General features: G+C 37.0%; 1 non-coding gene across 1 annotated transcript; it reads left to right on the forward strand.

The window, feature by feature from the left end:
- Positions 1 to 13,997: 13,997 nt before the first annotated feature.
- LOC118654859 lies at positions 13,998 to 14,128 on the forward strand. The gene has a single exon (XR_004967117.1). It is a non-coding gene; the product is annotated as a small nucleolar RNA SNORA36 family (small nucleolar RNA).
- The last annotated feature ends 5,266 nt before the right edge of the window (positions 14,129 to 19,394 follow it).

The following is a 19,394-nucleotide window of genomic DNA, read 5'->3' on the forward strand; positions in this document are numbered from 1 at the left end:
GTGTCACATGTTGCTGACTACTCAAAACACATATGTACTTATATTCGACCATTAAATAAAATACTGTGGATGGAACTCATTGATGACAGTGGTATATTAACATTAATATTTTTTCCCAGATTTTTCTCCTCTGCCTCTATCTATGTCCTTTGCCTCATGGCTTTTCAATTCTTCCTGCTAGAGGCAAAGTGTACTCCTGTCACTAATCTTGGACTTAGTCATGTTACTTATTTTGGCTGATGGAACACAGAAGGGAGTTCTAGTGTGCTGGTTCCTTATTTCCATTTGTCTTGCCCTCATATGACACCATGAGAAGGACACGGTGACATAAAAGTGTTAGAGTATGCAGTCAGATAGTAACAAGGAAAGAAAGAGGGAACAGAACAAAACATTTGACTAAGCAGGTAAATAGCTTTGTGGTTACCTCAGGGGGAGTAACTGACATAGTTTCACCAGCTTAACAGGCCTGGGGGTGGGGGTGGGGAATTCCCAACATCCTGAGACTGGGGGAACAGGGGTAGAGGGAAATTCCTATTATTAGCATATGTGTAGACCCATTCACAGATCGCCTCCAAGTCCTTCTCCTCAGTTATGCCCTTATTATAACAAATTAGCATTGCAGTTCTGACCAACCCCCCCCCCCCTTTGTGGGTAAACCTAGAGAATTGTGGGTAAGAACCAAAGTGGCAGGACATCCCCAGAGGAAATCAGAATATAGGATTGGACAGTATGAAAATAACCCACTCTTTTTAGGGATTGGATAGTTCAAAATAAACCTGCTTTTTTCCAAGCCCAAGAGAACATAAGAAAGCTCACACAAATACCTCAGGGAAGTTGCTCTTTGAGTGTGCCGGCTCTCTCTCCCCCTCCCTCTGAGAGTGTACTTTCTCTTTAATAAATCTTTCACTGCCACTTGAACTCTTCCTGTGTGTCCCTGAATTCTTTCCTGTGACACCTCAAAGAACCTTCTCATTCTGGTGATGCAACAAAGATGAGGCACCCATGAGGCAGACACATGCCCTATCTGCAGCTTGGGGCTCCAGCCCAGCACACATCTCTATCAACTGACTCCTTATATGAACTGCTTCTGATAGATTGATGCCAGAGAGATTGTGTGCTTGTTATATAGTTGACTGATATGGTGACCTTGACAAAAGCTATGTTGTTGGAATGATAGATATAGAGAGAGTCTGACTGAAGCAAGTTCAAAGGAGAATGGGAAGAAAATAATTGAGTATAGTATAGCAGCTCTTCTCTACAATCTTCACAATTTTCTCATAAATAGGATGTACTAGTAAGAAATTGGAACATATCTAGAGAAAAATGTGGAATAAAACATGATTTTCATTTTGGATGACAGAAAGGGCAGCATGCTTGAATGCTGATGAGAATGATCCAATAGAATGGGGGAAAATGATGATGCAAGAAAAAAGGTAGAAAATCACTCAGCCATTCTGGAGGATACTGTATGCACAAGTGAAGATTTAGGCTTAGGAAAGTTTCAAATTCAGATTGTCCTAACATGAAATTCTATTAGAAGATGCTGTCAAGCTTCTCTCTCTTTCAAAGAAGTAAATGTGGAATGAGAGTGTGAAGATATATAGTAAAGCCAATTTACTTGGGGGCAATTTAGTGGAATGGTAAAGTCCAGAGATATTCTAGGGCAGTGATGGCAAACCTATGGCACGTGTGTCAGAGGTGGCACACAAACTCATTTTTTTTGGTTGATTTTTCTTTGTTAAATGGCATTTAAATATATAAAATAAATGTCAAAAATATAAATCTTTGTTTTACTATGGTTGCAAAGATCAAAAAATTTCTACATGTGACACGGCACCAGAGTTAAGTTAGGGTTTTTCAAAATGCTGACACGCCGAGCTCAAAAGGTTCACCATCACTCTTCTAGGGTATCCCTTTACTTAGATGCATGATCTTGGGCAGCTTCTCCAATTATTCGGATCACTGCCGGAAGCCGGTCCATCCTTGCTGCTTGACACAGTCGCTGCAGGGAAGAAACATCTGTACAGCATATGTTTCAAGGGACCTGGAGTATATGGCATACTGTTCTTAATATGTTTGCTCCCCTTCTTAGCGCTATGTGTTTTAACCAAGGTCACCTCTCCGAGAAAGGTTGTTTCCCCAGGTGGGGATTTTTTCCCGAGAGATAGGGATTAACAGGACTAAGACTGTTGGCAATAAATTTGGGACTTGTTGGGCCCACATCCCCAGGGGTCTACCCACCAGGAAAGCACCAAAGCCTACACCCCTAGAGACCCACGGACACAGGGCAGTCCCCGGGAAGGCAAACAGGCTGGGAGGACATAACCTTTACTGGGTAGGATAATCTCCTTCAGTCACTTCCTTGTAGCTTATCAGTAGAGCAGTAACCTTGGAATAGCCCTTATAATGTAACACAGAGATTAACCTAGACAGGATTAAACTCAACAGAACTAGATTAACAAACGCCCTAACCTTTGGAATAGAATTGATAGGATTAAAATTAACTGGTATAAATACAGATGTAACAGGACAATATAAACAGAACCTGGCTAGAGAGAACCTCCCTATGCTGATCAACTGAACACTGCCTCCGTGTCATTCCTTCTTTGCCAACTCCATCCACACCTTTGGGAACCCCTGGACCTGCTGGGGTTGGACCCCAACAGATAACTTTGTTTCTTCACCTATTAAAGGAAATGAATGGAGATGAGTTCTAAATTTCCTCATCCAACTCTAAAACAGTATTATTCTAAGACCTGACAATTAAGCTTCCCATGAGCCCTTCTGAGAGCTGTTGCCATCATTATGTAAGTGCACAGCTTACTGGCATCCTCCTATGTAACAGATCTCAAGATGCCTCTTTCACAGTAACATCCCAAACTCACCTAAAGTCAGATATTTTAGAATATCTGACATCTGCTTAGTCTCCTAAGGCTGGCAGAATGGATTGAATAATAGTTATTTTAGGATGTAATTGCTGCACTGTTAAAAAATAAACCCCTCTGCAACTAAATAATGTCATATTTCTGAGCCACTTATATAACCAAAATGATTTATCCAAATAAAAGAGCATGATTTGGGGAAACATTTAAAAAGTCATTGCAAATGATTTTCATTACTCACCCACTGGGTTGTAAAAGTGTGATTCTCCATAGTTTATATGGTAGCTATGTAGGACAATGACAAGCCTGGCCAGTGTGGCTCAATGGTTGAGTGTTGACCTATGAACCAGGAGGTCACGGTTCGATTCCTGGTCAGTGCACATACCCTGGTTGCGGGCTCAATCCCCAGTATGGGATGTGCAGGAGGCAGCTGATCAATGATTCTCATCACTGATGTTTCTCTCTCTCCCTCTCCCTTCCTCTCTGAAATCAATAATAAAAAATATATAAATGAAATCTTCACCTAATAGTGATAGACAAAGTTGGGATACAGAGAACAGGAAAGGGAATATGGAAGTTTCTAAAAGGCCCATAATACCTTGGGGGAAAATTGAAGGTAGTGGTAAGCAATTGTGGAAGTTATTAGAAAGCCAACACAAATAATAGAGGAGTAGTTGACAACCAAGAGGGGAAATGAGAACCTAAGGGTAAGAGAATGAGAAGACAAAGAGGAAAAAAAAACCAAGGAGAGCCCTAACCGGTTTGGCTCAGTGGATAGAGCGTCGGCCTGCGGACTCAAGGGTCCCAGGTTCGGTTCAGGTCAAGGGCATGTACCTTGGTTGCGGGCACATCCCCAGTAGGGAGTGTGCAGGAGGCAGCTGATCGATGTTTCTCTCTCATCGATGTTTCTAACTCTCTATCCCTCTTCCTTCCTCTCTGTAAAAAATCAAAAAAATATATTTTAAAAAAAAAGGAGAAAGTTTCCAGTAAACTTAACTTTGCATATTCAAGGTCAGAGTAACTACCTTTTGTAGTTTTAAGGAATAACCACTAAGCCCAGGGTTGGGGTGTAGATAAATAGAGATAGGTGACTAGATAGATTAGATATATAGATAAATAGATTTAGCATCTTTTAAGTATAAATCACTACATTTTATTTAAAATTCATATAATTTTAAAGACTATCAAGCAACTAAAGTTGGCATGGCTTGAATCAGGTTGGTGGGGGGAAGATTGGGCAATGCCAACACACATTAAAATCCTCAGTGGTCCACAAATTAATAATTACAATGTCCATATCACTTCACATTTGATATGAAAGTTGTGGGTAGGTGTGTCTATGTATATGTTTATGTGCATCATATAAGGATTTTTAAAGTGCATTTAAAATAAGTAATTTAAGTTCAAATAGAAATTGGGGTAGCAATGAAGTTCTGAAACTTCAAGTCAAACTATGATTTTTTAAATACTGAAATGGGTAGTTAAAAATATTTCAACTAACTAGTATGTAATTTTTTATTATGTAGGCAAATAACATGTTAAATGATATATTCTCTGATTTCAAATAATAACTAATATTTCAATACCCGCATGTCAACAAACAACTCAAGTGCAGCATAATGTTTGTTTTAATTGCATCTCTCAAAGAAAGACCCTGAGCAATCTCACTAGGATTCACATTGACCAATACTGAGATGCCAAATGCATGAAAATGGATAGCCCATTACTTCTTTCAGGGTCTCTAAATAAAAGTTTAAGGAGAAAATAATACTAACTGACAGGGAAATAACTTACCAGTATTGTGGCTTTGTAAATCATTTTCAGAAAGCCAGAGCTCTACTAAATCTCATTCTTTTAATTGGATTTCCTGTCCCCTTGCCACCTTTCTATTGGCATTGGTCCCTATAGATGCAGCCTCAGTAAATGTAGTAAAAATAATTAGAGGCTAAATGTTAGATATTTTTTCCTTGCAAAAACTAAAGAAGGATTAATGCTTACGTTAATCAGGTATTTCACACCAAATTGGTTTATCATATCATTTGACTTCCTCTCTGTGATGCTACAATGACACATGACTGAATTTGAATTCATTTTTAAGAAAAACCTTCATAGATTTGGCCTGAGTATTTGAGATATGTTGCCTCATTTAGCATCCTTTTGTGTGTGTGTGTCCTGATTCAAGCCATAGATAACTAACATGATTTAGTCAGAATTCAAATCTAGACCTACTTCTTTCAAAATCACATTCTATTGCCACAGGCTCTCTTTAAAAGTACCCTCTGGGGACAGGGTTGGGAATGAGGATAAATAATTGTAACTAGGCAAATAAATATACTAGTAGATCCACAGCTAGATAAATAGTCTTGTTATAGTCTGTGGGTAGATATTTAAAGTTTATTGACATTCTGTATAATTTGAAAGCATATCAGAAAGCTCAGTCACAGCATAATAATTTCAGTTTCATCATCTCTATAAAATTAGAAGTATAGCATATTTACCACAAAGGCATTAAATATTAACAGCCAGGGATAAATAATAGGCAGATCTGAGTTCAGATCCAAACTCTGCTCCCTACCAGTTGTGTGACCTTGGCAAGTACTATACCTATAAGAGCTTCATTTTCCTCATATGAAAAATGGGGATTGAGAATATATTGTTCTCCAAATATTCTTGTGACACTGTTGTACACTATGGAAGATGAACTTAGGCCAAATTCCTGGAGTAGATAAAAATCGATAACTTAACATCTGAAAGTTTTTTACCAATTCTTGGAAATGGGATAGTTCTAGCCTGCACCATGTTTTAAATAATAGGATTCAACTATTAAATGGAACAGGTATCAACAGTGTAATTGGGACAACTGCTTGAATGTATCAACAGATTCATAACTGATTATACAGGTAATTCTAATTTAATTTTTTCAACTTTAGGATAAATTAAACACACACACAAAGAAACAACAAACTTTTCATGAGTGGTCTAAAAGTTGAAATGGCCTATATTTATTACTCTTATCTATGTACTAGAGGCCCAGTGCACAAAATTCATGCAAGGGTAGTCCTTTGCAGCCTGTCTACCTCACGGCCCTCACCCTGGCGGCCCCATGGCCCCACCCCCTGCCCACACCCGCCTTGGCCTGGTACTGCCCACATCCACCACCACACAACCCCAGTTCCCTGGTTCTGTGGAGCCCCCCTCCCCCATCAGTTGCCTTGCAGAGGGTGGCCTGGGTCTCCCTCTGTGGGGCGATCGTGGGGTGATGGCGGGCCCCCCAACCAATCGCATCACACTCACCTTGGCTGGCCTGGCACCAGTGCGTGTCATAGCGTGGTCATGCAGATGGTCATTCTGCTGTTCTGCTGTTTGGTCGATTTGCATATTATGTTTTTATTATTATAGATCATTACAGTACCAGTGCCTAGAACAGTGTCTGAAAATCAATTTTTTTTAAAGTATGTTTTTTACAGTGAGTTGGGCCCAGCTGATGTGGCTCAGTGGTTGAGTGTTGACCCATGAACTAAGAGGTCACCAGTTTGATTCCAGATCAGGGCACATGCCAGGATTTTGGGCTTGATCCCCAGTAGGAGACATGTAGGAGGCAGCTGATTGATGTTTCTCTCTCATGGAAGTTTCTACCTCCCTATCCCTCTCTCTTCCCCTCTCTCTAAATCAAAAACATTTAAAAAATAAAGCAACTTAGGTAAATAACAAAATTACAAAGTTATTACTGTACTTTAAAAGAAATATTTTAAATAGTTCCATATAAAATTTACAGCAGAAAAAGTAACAGGAAAACATAAAAAATAATATTCTTCTCCTGAAGAGAGAAACAGAGTATGCGGCATCGTAAGGAATAAATATACACAGTAGTTAACTGATATTACTTTCTCAATCTATCATGTGCTACAGTAGTATGTATGAGTTACGCAGGCAGCCATTATAAACCTTGGGGTTTATATACATTAGCATTCATTAATGACTTGGAAATTATGTGTGCAGTAATAAAAACAAATAAAAATGCAGTATAGGATGTAAACATCATTTCCTTGTAGCACCTTTATGAAAACTTGTGTTGAGAACATATTTAAGTTAAAGGCACACAGAATCCTATAAACAAAAATTTAAGAGGCACTTTTTCTGGTTCTGGGATGGATTACACCTCAATTGATTTTAAAAAATATATGTTTTTATTGATTTCCAGAGAGAGAGGAAGGGCGAGGGAGAGATAGAAACTTCAATGATAAGAGAGAATCATTGATTGGCTGCCTCCTGCTCACCCCCTACTGGGGATTGAGCCCACAACCCCGGGCATGTGTCCTGACCAGAAATCAAACGGTGACCTCCTGGTTCATAAGTCGATGCTCAACCACTGAGCAACACAGGCTGGGCCTCAATTGATATTTTTTTTAATGTTTTACTATCAATGAAACAAAGAATTTTGAAATTTCACAGAAAATATCTATGTGATACTCCCTCTGTCCCATAATAATAGTAGCAGTTGATGAATGTAATTTGTCCCATAATAATAGTAGCAAAAGAAAACAAATATAGAACGCAACATTTATTATAAAAAAACTAGATTAAATTAAACAATAAATTAAAAATAGTACTCCTAATTTTTATTTTGAGTGTTCAGATAGTTTCTGGATTTTTCAATAATTTCATTACTGCATTTTAAACTTGTAGGTAGGATCCCTTGGCTGCAAAGCTTTGCTTTCCCTATATGCGTGAGCTTAAAATTATTGGAGCCATCATTCTTCATTGCTTCCAGCATAACTTGTTGAAGTGACAGAAACGTATTCAGTATTTCGGGAGAAATATTATCAAAGGCTAATATGGTGCCTCTTCTGCTAAGAGGAATATGTCTAAGTTTTTCAGGTTTTTCTCCATAATCTTTGCATTTACGTCCACAGTTTTGTTTTGTTTTTTCAAAGAATCAACATTAGCATAAGATTCTCCTTGACAATTGTTTTCGGAAGCACGTTTCCAAATTCTCAATATGGTCATTTTTTGCACTTAAATTGTTTTGCAGCTAACGTAATTGCACCTTTCTGCAACTTTTCCTTTTTCTTTTGATGCATCAAGAACTGGACAATCGCAACTCGATCTTTGCTTGAAAACTCTCTTTTTTCATCTTTAAAAATGGGTCAATATTCAACTGAAATAAAACAATTGATTTTGATCAGTGGATGAAATTAGAAAAATAGTTATAATTCGTAATAATTAGATTAACCTAAAAATTGACAGATGTGTCAAAACAAATGACCGATGTCATGAAACATTTTTTGATTGAAGGCTTCGCAATTTTGCACTACAACATAACTTACAGCTGCATTCGCCAATAATTCCCGTTTAAATATTCACTTGCCACTATTATTATGGGACAGAGGGAGTATTAAGCAATATGTTTTGGGGAATCTAGGTTGAATATTTTATTACTCCTCAACTGCAATATGCACTTTCCCTTTCAACTTGTAAATCATTAGCTCTAAATTACCACAATTAAATCATCAAGGGCTGATTTTTACCAAGTGCCCAAAGTAAGGAGTAGGTATCTTTGCTCTAGCTGTGGTTGTTAGTATTCCATTGTTTATTTTTACTACTTCCCAAAGGGCAGATTATATTAGAAACCTGTAAATGTGTGTGAGAAAGCAAAATTGATCATTTGTATTCTCATTAGTGGCTACTTTTTCATATGGTGCTTTTTAGGCATCCAAAGGCATACTCTCAGTGAAAAAGTTTGTTATAGACTTGCTTTTATTAACTTGGGAAGTTCAGATATGGGCCATGATAGATTGAGAAAGTAATACCAGGTAACTTTTGTTTTTCTTATATATTTATGTCTTATGATGTCATATACTCTGTTTCTCTCTTCAGGAGAACAATATTCTTTCTTTTTTTATGTTTTCCTGTTACTTTTTCTGCTAACTAGAACAAGTGAGAGATCTTGTAAGCCCTGGCCATGTTTGATAGACAGTGTAATAGTAGCATCTTATTATGCTAATAATGCTTTACAGTTTATTTCTTTGTACATATGTAGAGTTAATCTTAGCTATCAATTAGAGCTTTGATACTACTGTCCCATATGTAAATTATTTGGACAAGTGTTAAAATTATTTGAGAAATAAATGACAATTTCAGTTACTTCAGAATGAAAAATACAAAATTATTTCATGATCATATATGATAACTGTTTAATCAGTAATTTTAGCAAGCAAAAAACAAATAGGGATACATTTATGAAGGTAAAGGAAATATATATATTTTCTCACAATCCTTAGATTAATTTCTCACATATGAACATATATTTTATACACATATATACAAACATTTATTTATTTATTTACTTATTTAAAATAGTTTAGGAAAAATATTCCCCTCCTCAAATTTTCCTAAAATTTTTAAATGGTATGTTTAAAATGCAGATACACATATCTACTTTGGGTTTAACCTATAATTCTGTTTTTTGCATTTCACATTTTATTATTTGTGCACACATTTGGTATTCATAAAATAGTCAACAGTGAACTACAAATATATTTCTTATGTCACAAACAATGCAGAATATTAAGTATTGGATATTACCAATTGAATTCAAAATTGAAATTACTATTGATTTAAAAATTATGAATATTCCTATAGTTAATAGAAAAAACTTTAAAATTTTTACCAGTCAGAAGAGCCACACAATGCTGTACATGGTCACAAAATTATTTTTATTCTTCTGACACACAAAATCTTACATATTTGAGTTAGAAAAAATGTGAGATAAAATACATGAGAAGAATGATATTCAATCACCTAGAGAAAAAAATAGAATTTATGACAACACAATAAATCAACATCCATAGTAGTTACCTGATTATGTGTTATGTAGTAGCTACTGGTATTGCAATTGAACAGGGGTCCTCAAACTTTTTTTTTTTTTTTTAATTTTTATTGCTTAAAGTATTACAAAGGGTATTACATATGTGTCCATTTTATCCCCCCGCCCTAGACAGTCCCCTAGCCTCCCCTATCCCCCAATGTCTTATGTCCACTGGTTATGCTTATATGCATGCATACAAGTCCTTTAGTTGATCTCTTACCCCCCTACCTCCTGCCCCGCAACCCTCCCCGGCCTTCCTGCTGCAGTTTGACAATCTGTTTGAGGCAGCTCTGCCTCTGTATCTATTATTGTTCAAAAGTTTATAATGGTCTCTATTTTCCATGAATGAGTGAGATCATGTGGTATTTTTCCTTCATTGACTGGCTTATTTCACTTAGTATAATGCTCTCCAGTTCCATCCGTGACGTTGCAAATGGTAAGAGTTCCTTCCTTTTTAGAGCAGCATAGTATTCCATCGTGTAGATGTACCACAGTTTTCTAATCCATTCATCTACTGATGGGCACTTAGGCTGTTTCCAGATCTTAGCTATGGTGAATTGTGCTGCTATGAACATAGGGGTGCATATATCCTTTCTGATTAGTGTTTCTGGTTTCTTGGGATATATTCCTAGAAGTGGGATCACAGGGTCAAATGGGAGTTCCATTTTCAGTTTTTTAAGGAAACTCCATACTGTCTTCCATAGTGGCTGCACCAGTCTGCATTCCCACCAGCAGTGCACAAGTGTTCCTTTTTCTCCACATCCTCTCCAGCACTTGTCGTTTGTTGATTTGTTGATGATAGCCAGTCTGACAGGTGTGAGATGGTACCTCATTGTTGTTTTGATTTGCATCTCTCGGATGATTAGTGACTTTGAGCATGTTTTCATATGTCTCTTGGCTTTCTGAATGTCCTCTTTTGAAAGGTGTCTATTTAGGTCCTTTGCCCATTTTTTGATTGGATTGTTTATCTTCCTTTTGTTAAGTTGTATGAGTTCCCTATAAATTTTGGAGATTAGGCCCTTATCAGATATGACATTGGCAAATATGTTTTCCCACACAGTGGGTTTTCTCGTTGTTTTGTTGATGGTTTCTTTTGCTGTGCAGAAGCTTTTTATTTTGATGTAGTCCCATTTGTTCATTTTCTCTTTCGTTTCAAGTGCCCTAGGAGCTGTATCAGTGAAGAAATTGCTTCGGCATATGTCTGAGATTTTGTTGCCTTTGGATTCTTCTAGAATTTTTATGGTTTCCTGTCGTACATTTAAGTCCTTTATCCATTTTGAGTTTATTTTTGTGTATGGTGTAAGTTGGTGGTCTAGTTTCATTTTCTTGCATATATCTGTCCAATTTTCCCAACACCATTTATTGAAGAGACTATCTTGGCTCCATTGTATGTTCTTGCCTCCTTTGTCAAATATTAATTGAGCATATTGGTTCGGGCCGATTTCTGGGCTCTCTATTCTATTCCATTGATCTATATGCCTATTCTTGTGCCAGTACCAGGCAGTTTTGAGAACAGTGGCTTTGTAATACATCTTGATATCTGGTATTGAGATCCCACCTACTTTGGTCTTTTTCAGGATTGCTGCAGCTATTCGGGGTCTTTTTTTATTCCAGATGAATTTTTGGAGAGTTCGTTCTAGATCTCTGAAGTATGCCATTGGTATTTTAATGGGAAGTGCATTGAATTTATAGATTGCTTTGGGTAGTATGGACATTTTACTGATGTTGATTCTACCAATCCATGAACACGGTATGTTCTTCCATCTGTTTATGTCTTCCTCTATATCATTTTTCAACGTCCTGTAGTTTTCTGAGTAGAGGTCTTTTACCTCTTTAGTTAAGTTTATTCCTAGGTAGCTTAATTTTTTTGGTGCGATGGTAAACGGGATTGTTTTTATAATCTCTCTTTCTGAAAGTTCACTATTGGTGTATAGAAATGCCTCGGATTTCTTGGGGTTAATTTTGTATCCTGCTACATTGCCAAATTCATGTATTAAGTCCAGTAGCTTTTTGATGGAGTCTCTAGGGTTTTGTATGTATAATATCATGTAAACAGGGGGCCAGTTCAATGTCCCTCAGACCGTTGGAGGGCCGGACTATAGTTTAAAAAAAACAACTATGAACAAATTTCTATGCACACTGCACATATCTTATTTTGAAGTAAAAAAACAAAACAGGAACAAATACAATATTTGTATTTGCATGTGGCCCGTGGGCCGTAGTTTGAGGACCCCTGCAATTGAAAGTCAAACCTGTTACTTGGAAGAGCTGTCATGGTTTCCATGACTGTAAAAAGAAGAGTGGTTTAAGGAATTAGATTTTATTATACATTAAAGGCTAAATTTGACTTGTTACATCAACAAAGATTAAGTATTTCCTTATAAGCAAGGTGAAAGTCAAAGTAGCTTTGAAAATACCACCATAATTACTTCATTATCCCACTTATTATAAAGGGAGTAGTTGCTTAGGTATGTTAAATTAAATACACTGTGTTTTATGGATAGAAAAATAGAAAGAACATTTAACACTTGGGTTTCCCAGAATCCATTGACCCTCCAACATAACTGAAATCCAATGGGAGTATTACAGTTTATATCTCCTTTTGCTATAGTGGCTAGTATTTGGTGTCATTGCTTAGTGATTGTCCTTCATGTTCCCTGCCCCTGAGATTGGTACACAAGGCACATTATAAAAGAAGATTAAATGTGTAGAAGTTGCAGTGACTTTAAGGATGAAGAGTGCAGTGGGACAGGAGGTTTTGGGGGCTGGGGAGATGGGCTTCAGAATGGACATAAGCAGAGGGGGATGGCAACAGCAGCGTTGGTGGTGAGCATCAGCAGTATATCTGGGGCAAAATGTTGGCTCTATTTCCTGTCTCTCAGTTCCTGTTCTCAACTACACCTGTTGTCTTCCAGGGAGGTCTGTGAACTATCCAATTCTCTTCCAATAAATTATTTTTTTGCTTAATGTAACCAGAATAGGTTTCCATTGTTTGCAAACAATCCTGACTAGTATTGCTTCTTTCTTTCCGAGGTATCCATTTCTTTAATTGTTAATTGGTCATATAAATCTTTCACTACTCTTTGATAAACTTTAGCTTGAGCCAATTTATGAGCATGTAAAGGCAAATTAGGGGATTTTGACATTGTCCGAGTATTATTGAAGAAATGAAAGAGCATATGGATCCTGGGAAACAAAATTCAGTGACCAATTTTTTTTTATTTCTTTTTACAGTAAATGGAAAAATAACTACTAATTTTAGGAAAAAAATATGGGGCATGAGTAGTGAAATTGTGGGAAACAACAAAATTCTGATATAATACTAATATAGATAAAATTTATCACACATAACCTAAAACCATTTTTATCTTTAATTATTCATCCAAAATACATTGTAAAGTAAGTAAGAAAACCAGAAACCCCATTTTCTGAGCCATATGTGTGTGTAGGAAAGATTTTTTGTGAGAAATTAATCTATTTTAGAGTTTAATTGGTCTGATTTTTATTGTTCAAATGGTCTGATTTATATTCATCCCTATTAACCTATCATTTCTTTCATTTGTCTTATAACAACTTGCAATTCGCAACATGCAAATATTTTGGTTCAAGACAATGAATGAATGAATAAAGAAATATATACTTTAACATACCATTTCAAAATATGAAAACAGTTTTAGTACAGATAACCCAATCTAAGCTGTTACTAACATTTTTAACTAGAATCCAATCTCATGATAAATGCAATCTCTATGCACTAAGGAGTCATTAGTAAAGTTTGATGAAAGTTTATCTCATCCATAGCTGATTCCAGGCCTGTTGCTCAGCAACTACCTGCCAAATCACATTTCTAAGTTGTAATGTAACTGAATCCCTGGAGAGCACTTCAAACAAATGGGAGTTTTCAGCCACTTAATTCAGTGCCCTTTACACAGGGATTGCTTTAGGGACCATGAGATTTGAGACTTAAAATGCCCCAGGACCCTTGTTAACTCTAGAGTTTCCATAAAATGCTGGTTCCAACTATGCACCTTGAAGTCCAAAAGAAATGCACACAAGCAGGACTGAAAGTCACTCTAGCAGGCATTTCATTTCTAGGTTTCCTAGCAGTGAATGTAATAGCCAATAGAGAGTCTATTGACTCTCCAAGAAAAAAAAAAAGAGACTAAGAACAGTCTTGTACCTTCATTTACCCGAATGTAAGGAGAAAGACATCAATAAAAATATACAGATGGAGAGGTAGGTAGATATTCAGGAGAATATAATGGCTATGGAAGTTAATGAAAAATGGAATTTTAACTTTGGGACATTGAAACACAGGCTAGGGGAGATGACCGGATAGAAAACGTTGTTCTATTCACTTACCTCCCTGCCTAAAAAAATGAAAAAAAAAAAAAGAAAAAGAAAAAAAAAGTAAAAAAAAGAAAAATGGAATTTTAAGAAGGTCTGATCATCAGTGCCCAACATATCCAAGAAACCGAAATGCGTAAGATAAAGCCATGAGATTTGAGGTAAAGTTGCTGATGAGGCCAAAGTAAATTGGCTTTATCAATCAATCATTTTAATATTGAGCACTTTACTCACATTTTAGGTGGCCCATTGATAGTTTACCTTTAAAAATTTTCTGTTGCTCTAACTGGTTTGGCTCAGTGGATAGAGCGTTCATCGGCCTGCGGACTGAAGGGTCCCAGGTTCGATTCAGGTCAAGGGCATGTACTTTGCCTGCGGGTACATCCCCAGTAGGGGGTGTGCAGGAGGCAGCTGATTGATGTTTCTCTTTCATCGATGTTTCTAACTCTCTATCCCTCTCCCTTCCTCTCTGTAAAAAAATCAATAAAATATATTTAAAACATTTCTGTTAATCAACTACTCATCTTCTCTGTGTATGGCCAAATAAAACTATGAGTAGGCTAAGCCACCCATAAAAGAAGGTAAAGCCAAAGAGATGGAGGATTGGCCATCACAGATATTTCTTCATTATTAGCATCAGACCAGAATTAAAGAGATGAATCAGAAGGCCTAACATACAAAGTATAGAAGTTGTAAAAGTAGCCATTGTCAGGTCAAGAAGATAGGATGGTCCTAGCCAGTTTCTCAGTGGGTAGAGCATCGTCCTGTTGGCTGAAGAGGCCTGGGTTCAATTCTGGTCAAGACATATACACAAGTTGCAGGCTTGATCCCAGGCCTGACCGGGGACCTCGATGCTCTCTCACACCGATGTTTCTTTCTCTCTGTCTCTCCCTCTCCCTTCCTCCCTCTCTAGAAATCAATGGGAAAAATATCCTCATGTGAGGATTAACAACAAACAACAACAGTAACAACAATAATAAAAGAAGGATAGGATGGAGATTTTAAAAGGCAAGAGGAAAGACAAGGGATAAGTAGAAAACAAGACAACAAAAGGAAATTTTTGGAAAGACATCCAGGATCTCTTTGATTCCCCCCAAACTTTTCCTTTTAAGGAAGTCCACTTTACTGACCACAGCTTAAAACTTTAATAAAGGGTGTAAGCTGGGTCAGAGAGTGAAGTGGAACCCACCAGCTCATTCTAAGACATCTAAAAGCATAATTTCCATTGATGGATTTTGAGCTCTCGTTCAATATCTCTCTCTCTCTCTCTCTCTCTCTCTCTCTCTCTCTCTCTCTTTCTCTCTCTCTCTCTCTCTTCCATATGCATATACATGCATGTATGAAAATACATTGAGTTCTTCATAATATTAAGTCATTATACATAAACCATCTCTATTACTAGTGTGTAAGATTCTTCACAGCAGAAAAATAGATATCTTACACAATATATGTAGTGCCTAGCAGAGTAAATTGCAAATTGTATGACTCATTGTTATAAAGAAAACTTGCACACAATCTTAAATGTATTTACTCACAATTGAGGTATCTCAAGAGAAATCTAGAGATATCCTTAGACGTCTGTCTCTGAATTCCACATCCATCCTGCAAAACTTTGAAATTGCCTATCCAATATTCAGTTCTCCTCCTTTGCTAACTATAATTCTCTTTGAGTTAGAAATGTGTGGGATAGTAATGTATCTAGTTAAAAACACTCCCTTCCTCTCATGTCCTTTGCAACTGGAGTGGCTATATGATCCAATTTTTGGTCAGTGAGATATAGATATCCAGTGTATTAGGCTTTCAAGAAATCTCTACATTTTCTAATGAAAGGGGAAGATTTTTCCTGTGCCCTTTCATCTTCCTGCCTTGAAAAAAGGCTCAATGCTAATAGTGGAGCAGTCTCTTGAAGCCATAACTTAAAAAGGTCATATTATAAGCATAATGGGGTATGAAGCTAGAAAAATACTGTAGACTTGACATCTTTCTTAAACAAATATATCACCCCTGAATTCCATTTCTCCAGGTTCTTGTTGCCTAAGAAAATAAGACCCCTATTCCTTTGAGACATAGATAATTCCCTGAAAGCTGATTTTATTAACTATATTTCTAAGTTATATCTATGTCTATACATCAATATGTGTAGATAAAAAAGATTTACTATGTAGATACACTTATTTATTTATTTTTGACAGATTGGGTTCTGGTGTAGATACACACATTTATGTTGGCTTTCTAAATAACATTATCTAAGAATTAAAGTGGAAAAGACCACCATAACTAAGGTTTTATCTATAACTGGGCAATGATATATTTTGAGAAAATGTTATTAGATATCGAGATTTAGAATTTTTAAAAAAGACTCTTGATCTTGGAGCAATAACAACTATAGAAAATTAATTATAGGAATCAAAACAACACAATGGCATATTTATTCTAATTAAAATTCACCAGTGTGAAAAGAAAAACAAGGTAAATTTTATTAAATACCTTGGTAAATTTTATTAAATACCTTCATTTAGTACACATGAAAAAGAAAACTGTGATTAAGAACCTGTTGAAATCTTTAATGTTAAACTTATCATTTATGAGCATTTAAAGGCCAGACAGTAAATAATTATATTCAGGTTGGTGGCCCACCATTATAAGAAACATTTTTTTTAAAAGTCAGTCCATCAAGGATTTGTGGAACATCATCAAACATAACATCAATATTGATTCTTGGGTCTAATAAATAGTAGAGGTGAGATGAAATGTCAAATGTTGAATGTGGGTAGGTCTCATAAAACACTGGCAATATGTGGCCATTTATCACCTTTTATTTTGTTTTTTTTTTTTTTGTGCTTGTTTGTTTTTCATGATACATGAGTGAAAGAGTGAAAAAAAGTATTATAGAGAATTTTTGCTTGGGGAGATGAAGAGTTTGATCCCATGTTTTTGTGTAAAGTGCACAGTTCATGAATATATCTGTGAACCAGAAATATGTTACATTAGGGACGACATAAGAAAGACAAGATTTAGGTTGGAGAGGGAGCAACAAATTGGATTCTTTCTACATCAGATTAGGAAAATGTACTCTTGGTAAAGAGTAACAAAGGATTGAGTACTTTTTTTGCAGAAACCCAGACAAGTAAAATCATCAGGCCTATAGAACAGATACTACTTTTGCCTAGTTTATTTCTGATACATTTTCTCATTTATAAATGGTAAGAAATTATAATGCCTTCCAGGTTTTCAAAATCTTAAACCTGTGCATAATACTTTTGAATACAGGTCCATGGCCTACTTTACCTAGTGTAATGCTTAGCAATATGTCACACATCCATGAAGGGAAAACTTAAGATAGTCTTGAATCCTTTAATGAAATCACCTCATTTCTGATTATATATTTTCTTACCTTATCTCTGATAACTTCACTTGAGAAAGCTATTTACCGAGAAAGCTGTGACAGAGCAACCCCTGTAGGCTCTGAGGACTCACATTGACTTGATGTTTATTGCAGAGACAAATGCTCTATGGATTTCTGCAGTAATTTTCTCCCTTCAGTAAATAAAGGTAGCCAGACAGTCTTTACATTCCATTGAAAGTGATGGATGAATGGTTAAGTTGAAAACTTTGCCTGGGATTAAATGCTCTCTGGTTTTAGTGAATTCCTGATTCCTCCCTGGAATGTTTTCTATGAGTGCAAGTGTGATCATTCATCCTGAAGGTACCCCCATGCAAGGCTTTCTTGCAATTAGAGGAACTAATGGGGGCATCAAGAATAGCTGTGCCTCAACGTCAGATGTTACTCTGTTTTTATTTATCTGTATTTTTGCTGGACGAATTAATGGGCCAGATTTCCCAGACACTTGTGAGAGTGAAGTGGAGGTTCTTGGGGTACCACAGAAATAAGCATTTTCAGAAGGAGGAGGGAATGTGGAAGAAGGGCTTTATTTGCATGGAATTGCATTTCTCGGGTTCCAAAGTCCCCTGCCCCTTAAGCCAGTCCTGGAAAAGGTGCAGCTGGGGTTCCCTACAGGCAGAAACAAGGCCAGTGTCCAGAGCTTCCGTTCCACATTGCAGCCGGGTGTGGTTCAGTATTCAAGCTAAAGTCCATTAGTCCATGTGTGGAGTCCCACATGGCCATGTGCCATGTGGATACAAAGGACCATATCCCCTTGCCACAGGACAACTAGGATCCTGGCGCGCCAGAGAGAGAAGAGAGAACTCCTTTTGTTTGGAAGGTTATATATTTAGATTTTGTGTGCTTGCAGTGGCCTGCCCATCTTGGCAACTGACTCTGGCCATGCCCATCTCGGCCACTGACTTGATTTCAGGTGTGATTGATCGGCAAGCACCTTTCCATGTCACTCAGATCTTACTGGGCATGCCTCTAAATTGCTTTTGTCCAGTCCCTTCCCCCATCCATCGGCAGGAACTAGACTTGAAGTGTTAAATGTAACTTTTTGGCAAAGCTGCGTAAATTGCATGCCTATATTTAGTCTTCCTTTTTCTCCTTTCCTGTTAAATAATAACCAGGTTATTACAGTGGCATCAGTGGGAATGTGGAGGAAATAAACTCTGTAAAGTGTAGCCAAGAACAAATTGAAATGTTTTGAGAAGCTAAGAGGCTACCAGTGAAAGATACTCTCAGGATGGTATCAGGTTGTAAATTTCAGAAATTGTAAAATAAATTACACCTGAAATGCATTTAACTCCCTTATGTTTATTAATGATTGTATGAGTAGATAGCAACTTTTTCCCAGTTTCCAAATGACCAAAATAAAATATCAAGTAGCAGCTTGACCAGCTATTTTAACATATAAAAATGGTGCTGGTGCCCTAACCGGTTTGGCTCAGTGGATAGAGTGTCGGTCTGCAGACTCAAGGGTCCCGGGTTCTATTCTGGTCAAGGGCATGTACCTTGGTTGCGGGCACATCCCCAGTAGGGAGTGTGCAGGAGGCAGCTGATCGATGTTTCTCTCTCATCAATCTTTCTAACTCTCTATCCCTCTCCCTTCCTCTCTATAAAAAATCAATAAAATATATATTTTTAAAAATGGTGCTGGTGGCAGCATCCTAGCTTATGGAGTAATAAACTAACCATGTATTTCCTAAATAATGACTAACTTTTTAAAATTATATGTCACTTCTCCCCTTCTATTTTTTTTAATGTATCTTTATTGATTTCAGACAGGAAGGGAGAGGGAGAGAGAGAGAGAGAAACATCAGTGATTAGAGAGAATCATCGATCAGCTGCCTCCTGCACACCCCACACTGTGGATCGAGCCCCCAACCTGGGCATGTGCCCTGACTGG

This window comes from Myotis myotis, unplaced genomic scaffold, assembly GCF_014108235.1.
Source record: "Myotis myotis isolate mMyoMyo1 unplaced genomic scaffold, mMyoMyo1.p scaffold_m19_p_4, whole genome shotgun sequence".
Lineage (NCBI taxonomy): Eukaryota > Metazoa > Chordata > Mammalia > Chiroptera > Vespertilionidae > Myotis > Myotis myotis.